Here is a 9,165-nt window from a genome sequence, read left to right as displayed (position 1 = left end):
GCTTTATGTTACAATGCTATAAATGTGCCAAGTTTCATGGCTTCGCCACATGATAAAAAGAAGGGGCTTGATCTGACGTCTGTGCAAACCTGCTGAAAAGTTCTCCCTGGTTTTAGGGTATTGCTATCAGGTTTCTGATAAGTCCACTAAACACACCTGGATAAGGAAATAGCCTTTTGTGCTAAAATGCAGTTACTCTTTTGCCATTTTAACACTGTTTGCCTATTTTAGCTCAAATCTTCATGCTTTGATGACTGTTTTCTTCAAAGGATAAACAATAATGTCCAGTTCAGGTTGCTTAAAATGACTTGGGCTGCCCCCTAACACTCATCTATGCTAGAAACTAAAACTTTACAAATCTCATAGTGATGCCTAATGAGGTTACCTGGAACAGAGGTTAGACAGTGTTAAAGGAATAAAGCAGATATTTATTAAAAGGCCTTCAAAGGATACACCTTGGTCAATACAAGAGCCCAGCTGGGGCTACACCCAGGATGAATCCAAGATGGATGCAAGATGGATGGCCAGTGATGAGTTTTCACACTTTTGTAAGTTTTGGTCCATTTACATACTGAGGTTAACTGTCCAATTACAGCTTCAGGTTATGAAGTCCCATCCTCCTAGATTGTTCTCTTCAATTTGCTGTTGTTTATATTTGTGGAACTGAAGCTGCAACAGTGTCCTTGCTTCTCAGGCTGGAAAAGGATTGTTTTATCTAACTATACTGTGAAGAGAACTTACTAACACTTTATATGAAGTTCAGAGTCACCAATGCAGTTTAGAATCTAAAAAACATAGAAGTTAAAACTTGAGGCATCAATAGAAACTACCTGGGGGAAAAAAAAAAGAAAACTATTTCATTCCTATTCTGAGTCCTGGTGTTTCTGATTCAAGTCCTCTTTTCTGTGACCTTCCTAACTCTATTACTTCATAAACGTAAGAGATTTTAAAACTTACTTTAAAAATCCTTAATTTAGAAAAATAAGCAAAAATTCTCTCAACCCATTCCTCAGTGTCTCATCATAACTTACTTTAGGGTAATAAATCTTCACCCTGACAGCTCTCTGATGATGCATTATGTTAATACATCATAATGACAATACTTGTAATATATGATGAATATATTTTCTGAAAGGGATATTACGTATACATTCCATCTTCCCAGCACAGAAGAAGGTCTGGGAAAAGGGGGAGAAGGGGAGATAAAAGACACTCTTTACCCAGAAGGCAAAATCTCACAAGAAAATGTGGAAATAAAATGATTGCCCTTGTTAAAATAGAAAGAGAATAAGAAAAAAAGATGCTGTCCAGCACAAGCAACTTCTATCAGTAATATTATTGCTTGTTCCTAAAATGCTGGTATTCAGGCTCCATTACAAAAGAGAAATCTTTTAATGTACTTCTCTCAGTTGTGCTAATACAGGTGTAACAGCCACTAGGAAATAATCATGATGACTTTGATAGGGTCGGAAGACTGATAATGAGAGGTGCAATATATAAAAGGGTAACCAAGGTTGTTCTGCAAACAGAAATAACTGGTGGCTTTGTTGAATAATCTGGTGAGAGTTGTGGATACTCCTAAGAGTCACCTATGACTAACACAAACCAAAATCCTGAGCATGGACAAGCTGGTGTCAGGGGTTATTAGCAGGAAATAGTCAGTTTTTGGTATGGATCTCTAGCCCTCCACAACGCATTGTACATTAGAACCAGATCATGGGCTGGTGTTTGCTGCACTGAGCTCTGCACAAACAGAACAAAGACACTGCTGGCCTCAACCAGTTTAAATTCAGTTTCAAAGGCTTAGAATGTAAAATCATCCCCTGGCTTAGCAGAGCCTGTTGCCTGGGCAGAAGGTAAAAGTAACAGATCCAAAGACACACCTTGCATGTGTGACTGTGTGGGTTGAACAGTATGAGATTTGACAATAACAGGTTTAAAGCGGCCCTGCAGGCACTCTTGGGTGGCACACAAGTAGCAGACAGCAAACTCAGTGCCCTTGTTCATGGCACAAAGATCACAATGGTGGTCAGAAATTACCTCGAGTTTAGCAACAACACTCTTTTTTCAGAAACATGGTCTTTCCATCTACTACCAGGTTACTGAAATATTAGTATTCAGTTTAGTGCGGAGAAAAAAAACCCAAAACAAACAGTTGAATGAGCACTTCTGACTTTTTAGGAGTTCTGATACTGATCCAAAGTGAAAAACTTGACTTTTGCAAAACACTTACCCACAGGTTCTCACTGTTCCACTGAAATGGAGTCTGATGATAAATGGTCTGGTCTGACAGATACTGACTTGTATATCTGCACAGGACTAAAGTAATTTCTGTTTCTGCTGGGTCTTGTTAAAGCTTCAGTGGAGAGGAAAATCTAATGCTTGAAACAACTCAGGGGCCCGTGATATTCCTTTTTAGTTGAAGAATTAGAAAACAAAGTTCCTGTGGGACATTTAATACAAGAAAAAGAAGTTGTGATTAAGATACGCAGGAAAGGATAAAAATATTACAATAAGAGTGAAATAATAAAAATAAAGAAACATCCAGTCATATATATTTGGTGTGAAATCATCCAAACTGGCAAGCAAGTTGCGCTTGAACATAGTGGTGATAATTTCAACTCCAGTGTAAAGTTCTGCATAAAGAGAGGCCTTGGACATTGCCTTTTTGACTTTGCTAGAAACATTTAATGAAAGGGCCCCAAATTCCTGATAAGTACTGGCAGGTCTCACTCTGTCTGAGAAATGCTGAGGGTGGAAACATCATCAGTGCAAGCAAAGTGATGGGAGTGTCAGTATTACTCTGCTGAACACGTGAAAATAAGCAGTACCCAATGCAAGGCAGTGCAACAGTCACATTCTCTGAGTGTGATTGGAGTAATTCTGCAAGGTGCTTATTGACCTCTGAATCTTCAACGTGCAGAAGAGATATGAGCAATAATGAATATTGGAAGTCAATGTATGATTATCAGTGGGGTCTTGCTAGCAAGCCTGTCTCCCACAGGATGATTACAAGCAAAAATAAAAACAGTTCTAATGGAAATCAGCTGATAGAATCAACCCTACTAAATCCACTGTCACTTTTCTATGACCACTTGCAAGAGCCTATTGCAATGTTATTTTACATTGCAAGAATTTGTCCTTCAGCTGTTGAAGGGAAATAAGCAGCTCATTTTGTAGATGAGCCATCCTTTTGGATACTGATGTTCTGAGTCAAGCAAACTACATTACCAAATCCCATCAATGTTGGATGTCGTGGGCATGCCAAATGTCCTCCTAATTACAGAAAAAAAGAAGAAAAGGAAAAAAAAAAGAGAAAAAAAAAATAAAATTGAGAAGCGTCACAACTGTATAAGGTTTCATGCAGGAATAGTCACTTTCAAGTTAACCTTTAAACCCAGTGATACGGCTTTAAAAGAAACAACTGAAAATCTAAAATCAAGCATCTTTCTTAATAAGGCCATCTGATTCAAATTATGTCATTAGAATGTACCTAGTGATTATTTTTTCTATATTAGGTGAGAAGCACATGTAGAAAGTTCTGTTAACTGTCATTCAATCCACAGATCTGCATTACTGTAAAAAATTGCTCAGCTAAAGTTCACACAAAACAAAAGTGAAATTACCCCAAAGGAATCTTTGTGTTTCAAGACAATTTTCTTGCTGAGTTTCAAATATTAAAACTCTCCCAGTTGTTAAATAAAGAGTGATGAGAAAATGCATGCAATTTTAATTTCCACTGGGATTCTGCCTGGTGTGAGACAATCACGTTGTTAGATATTTTTCTAAAGAGTAAAATACCGTTATAGCATCTGTGAAGGATGTTATGAAGAACATGGTACTGAAATTAAAAAACCAAACATTTTTATCCCAGATTAGCTACTTCTTATGCTTTCTGATGAAATTGCTTGAATTAGAATTTATGCAAAGTTTTATTATCTAAGACACTTCATGTCAGTTTAACTGATGTATCTAATAGTGTATCTATCTTGTAGATAATGAAGTCTTGATATATCAACTAAGGAGAATCTAGGCAAGTACAATGGATATATACAAAAATGACATAATGTTCACTTGTTTCCACCCCCTCCAGCAATGTCAAAGCAACAGCATATTTTAAAATCAAAACTGGTGTTCACTGGTGCTCCCTGCAAAGCCACAGGTTAGCAGAGTAGCTGGATATTTACAACATTTGAACCCCTACCTTTGTTCTTCTTTTGGTGTCTGGTGGAATTTCAGGTGCTCTTGAAAGATTTTTGTAGGAAGACCAAAAAATGAGGAATGAAAAAAAGGAATTAAAAAAAAAAACCCTCAAAAACCAAATTAGAGTCTTAAATATAACTAGTTCATAATCCCTAGCTCATAATCACGCCCCGAGAAACAGATATGGCAGGAATGAAGCATCACAGGAGGAATTTGCTTTGGAGATTTGGCTCTGGCTGAGGAAGAATTCAAAGTGGCTTACTAAACAACTCCATTGTGAGAAAAATTAAAAATGTCACCCATTACTAGGAAAGCATCCTGCTAGAAAAGTAATCACCTTGTCTGATTTTTTTTATTGCTTTGTTTGTCAGATCTGTAAACTTTTTCTAAAATATTTCAGCTTGAAGGAAGGAAACAACACTAATAAAAATACTACCTAAAAGCGTGTCAGTTCTGTAACTGATAATAAATACAGAAATACTGACAAAATTGCCATTAAATACGGACAATAATGTATGTTTCAGTTCTTGCACTTTTAAAAATGTTTAAATAAAAGGCCTGTGGACCTGCCTTCCTCAAATTCTTTCAGGAACCTACAAAGTCCTTTTCTCCTTTTTGATTAGTAATGGTATTGAGTCATATAAATTAGGACAAGGATGAAACAGGATGAATACTTATTTTCATTTCACTCCACTTTCAGATAGTTTTCACAAAGGAAACTGGTCTCTACTAAATCCAGCCACAGCTTAGGTGATTCTTTCCAGTCCACTTATATTTGTTTGTTTTGATGTTTTTTTTCCAAGGGAGATGTTCTAGATGGCCCAGTGGCCCAGCTAGCCCTGGCTTTACTTCCAAAAATATATTAAGTGGAAAGAATGATAAAACTCACACTGACATCAACTGGGCCAGCATTTCTCACTCTAATGCAAGTGACATTATTTATCAGTGCATGGAGGCTTTTGCTCAGTTTTTTTTCTCACCTCACCTTTTCCAAGTAATTTCTTTGCCTCCACTGAAGAGATTTGCAACCACCACTGTTTCAGTCATCAGATAATTTTTTTTTTTGTCCCAGAAGGATTTAATTCTTTGTGTTTACTTCTTTACTATGTGTACCCCTGCAAACTAACATCTTCTTTGCATTTAGTTGGCAGTAGAGGGGCATGCAAAATCAAAGCTCTATTCTGCTGAAACTGCAAGATGAAACACAAGAAAACTCTTAACTTCAGGGAGTATTGTAGAGAGAAATAGGAAGTAGAACAACTTTTAAAAATGCACACTTTTCTAATGCACTAAAGCCTTCACTGCTTTTGCCAAAACTTCACTTTTAAGAAAAAACAGCTGTGGATTTGATTTCTATGTTTCTCAGCCATTAGTCAATAGAGGATTCAATTTTAAAGCACAAGACCTATAACATACAGAGTGAATAATTTCTTGTCTGCATATAAGAGAGCACAGATAGATAACATGCTTAGTGAAAGCTTTATTACCGAGGAAACACATTTATAAGCATCGAATCTAGCACCTTAACATTTACAACTCACTTTAAAAAAATGCCAGCTGTAAATAAGTCCATATTCATAACTCAAATTATGTGGTATCTATCACTCATGCCTATTTTAAGAATTACTCATTGCCTTAGAGTGGCAACAGCCAAAGACAATTTGTGAAAGTGTTTGGAAATTTTGGACTGTGACCTACCACAGGTTAATTGTTGCAGTGAGATAATAATTTTTTTGTATTTATGTCCAACAAATCCATACATAGACCCTCACAGAATAGGTTTTATCTCATGTCACTTGCTATTTCCTAAAGGTCATGGAGTCTCTTCTTCTCACCTCTAACCACTCACCTTTCCTGTGTGTACTATGGGGAAGCATAATTCCAGCAAAGTGGAAATTTAGTCAGTAAATGAGGCATCAACATAAATATTCATAGGGAAAAAAAACTTCTGAAAAAATGTTGATAAAAGAAGGTAGGTAAATCATGGCATCCTCAGGAGACCACTAAGATATGCACCGCCAATTTACATAGATTTGCTTAAAATTTTGTGTGTAATTTAAGAAGTGTTTTCATACTTACTGAATTATCACCTTCTTGCTGGAATTAGGGCATCTCTTGAGCACTGGACACTTAATCCAGAGTACAGAGCAGCTGCCCAGATGCCACGTGGTACCCATTTGTCATATCCTGGATTTACAGTCTGACAACTGGCAAGGGAAATTATTCTGGATTCTTCAGGGAAATGTTTCTGCCCCAGCAAATACGCAAGAGATGCCCAGTTTTTTACAAAGTGAATTTGACTTCTTATCTAGGATTCTTTCCCTGCTTTTCAAATCCTTGAAATCCAAAACAAGCATCTGATATAAAAGCAAGCCATGGGAGAAGCACGTGAACTCACAGGTACCACCTGCATGTACAAAGCTATGTTTCTATACAAGCACTATCTCATAAGCATTATCTCAGAGATAAGCATTATCTCAGGACAGAGTTCCAGTAGAGTTCAGCACAAATTAATATGATAAAGATTCAGCCTCAAGAAAAAAAAAAAAAAAAAAAAAAAAACAAAAGGAAAAATTTTGAAAATGCTTGGTTATGGTTTGTTCTGTTTGTGGCTGTGGTCACTGATAACACTTATTGACCTTGGAAGAGAGTGAAGCTGATGCCATGTGCCTTTAGAAAGCTAGCTCTGAAAACATTATATACTGACAATATTTGACTCCTTGAGTTAATCCTGCAGCGACACACATTCATAGAGACATTTGTTTAATTGGGAATCCTTTCAACTCAATTCATGTCTGACTCCTGTCTGCTTCCATAAGCCTAAATGGACATGAATAAATTGAGCCATTTACCAACTCAGGGTTCAAGTCACCAAGAGTCATAAAATCTAGTATCCAGAAGAGTCAGAATACTAGACTCCAATCCCAAAATTGGACCATTCCATGAAGAATAATATATAAAAACCAGATTACTTCAAATCCACTGACCATGAAGAAAAAGAACATTGACTGTTGGGTAATGATGCAATCTTGAACTTTCACACCACATCTCAGGAAATATTATTGCACTATAATTGAGTTCATCAGGTACCATGAGCATGCCCATGTTATCTTCTCCATTTCTCAAAGATTTTCATTGGTATGATGCAATGGACACTAGTGTCTACTGGTAGGTTTTCTGTATTAATCTGAAGGAAGTTCATCTCAATTTTTGCTTCACCATTGTTTGTAGCTTTTTAGCTTTCAGATTCTCCCTAATGAGGAGAGTGGCCAGAAAAATACAACATATGTACCATTTATAAAGACAAAATGAGAGGCAATGTTAAGGATTCCTCAATTTTTTTTTTTTCGTTTTCCCACTTTTCTAAGGAAAAGCTTTTATTCAACCCTGATGCCATAAAAGAAGATGATGTCATAATTTATGATATTAAACTTGTTACTAAAATGTCATTACACAAGTGATGTTTTAATTGATGATGCTAAACTGCTTAGCAGGAAAGTGTCAAGTGTCACTTTCATGACATAAACGGCCAGTTATTATTATATAATATCAATTATTCTTTGGAGAACTGCATTAGATCAGTTAAATCTGAACCAATGTAGTTGGGGCAGGTTCATATTTTTTTAAATTCTGTTCATCCAGTTCTCATTATTAGGAGTAAAATATACTTCAGATGCAGTTCAGACTTTTGCAACTCTCTCCTTGAAACATAATACCTGCCTTTCTCAATTGCCCTTTCAGATGCTATCAAATCAGCATTGAACTAAAACAAAAGCAGTGAGGCAAATTTTATAGCCTTAAGAGCTTGTCTTGCTCTGCAAACATACAAAAACCAAAGTTTGAGATTAAGGTAAGCAAAAATAACAAAACATAATTTTAATAGTAGGTTAAATATAGAGCATTAGGATTTGCTGACAGAATGTTAGTTGTTATGAGCCCTGCTTTGGCACTGGACATCCTAAAGCTTTAGTGTCCAGCTGCTCTCCAAATTCCTCTAAATCTTATTTAGGCACAGAACCAAGAGAATATATTAATTTCTGAAATGCATGTAGCCAGATCTTAAAGACTTCATCCCTTTTAGGGACAGCTATAAGTAAAAGCAAGAAGTTAAGTTTAGTTCATGCGTACTCTCTGGATCCAACAGGAGTAGACTGAGTCAGTGCTGATGCTGGTCTGATTGAGTAAGTTTATAACATTTGCCTGTGTTAAAGCTGTACTCTGCTCCTTGCTGTCAGGGACACACCTCTGGCTTACTGGCAAAGATGTTCAGAGATATCCTGATAATGAGTTAGATGCAACATGAAAGAATGAGATTTTTATGGGACTTTTCAAGCTGAAATCTCATCTATTTTATATAATAGGTACAGTCCCTTTAATGAGGAAGAACACAACAGTCAGGACTACCTCTTGGTGAAGACTGTTGAATTTGTCTGAGTTTAAATGAGAGGATTGCTCCCATAAATTTCCCAGCTGTAAAATGGTAAAAAATGGCGAAATAAATGATGTACATCCATACAACCACAATGACCATGAGAAATAGTGGACACTCCAAAGCCAACAAAATGCAGCTGCAAAATAAGCCACATTTACTTTCCTGAACAGCTTCATGCTCAGATCAGAGGTGCTTTATGATGGAAGATGGATGGGGACATGGCTTAAAGATCAGACTTCCTTTTACTCTGTTACCTGTACAAACTCCACTCAGATCAGATTTCACATTTCTCAGGAAAAATCTTGGAGATTTGATCAAAAGAGTTGGAGGAGGTGATAGGAAGAAGCTGAAAAGAGGTAAGAGAGAAGCGCACTAAGAAATATTTAGAAACCCACCTGTGATTTTCATTAGGCTTAATGGAGTTGCTGGAAACTAATGTGCAGGTTAAGACTTTGAAAACTTACCTCATGATTTCATTTTCATCCATGCAAAAAGAATCTGTTGTCTCCTTTTAGGTCTCTTGTTCTCTA

This window comes from Cinclus cinclus, chromosome 3 (genome assembly GCF_963662255.1).
Source record: "Cinclus cinclus chromosome 3, bCinCin1.1, whole genome shotgun sequence".
In the NCBI taxonomy this organism is placed as follows: domain Eukaryota; kingdom Metazoa; phylum Chordata; class Aves; order Passeriformes; family Cinclidae; genus Cinclus; species Cinclus cinclus.
The sequence above is the reverse complement of the archived record's forward strand: the minus strand, read 5'-3'. Positions refer to the sequence as shown.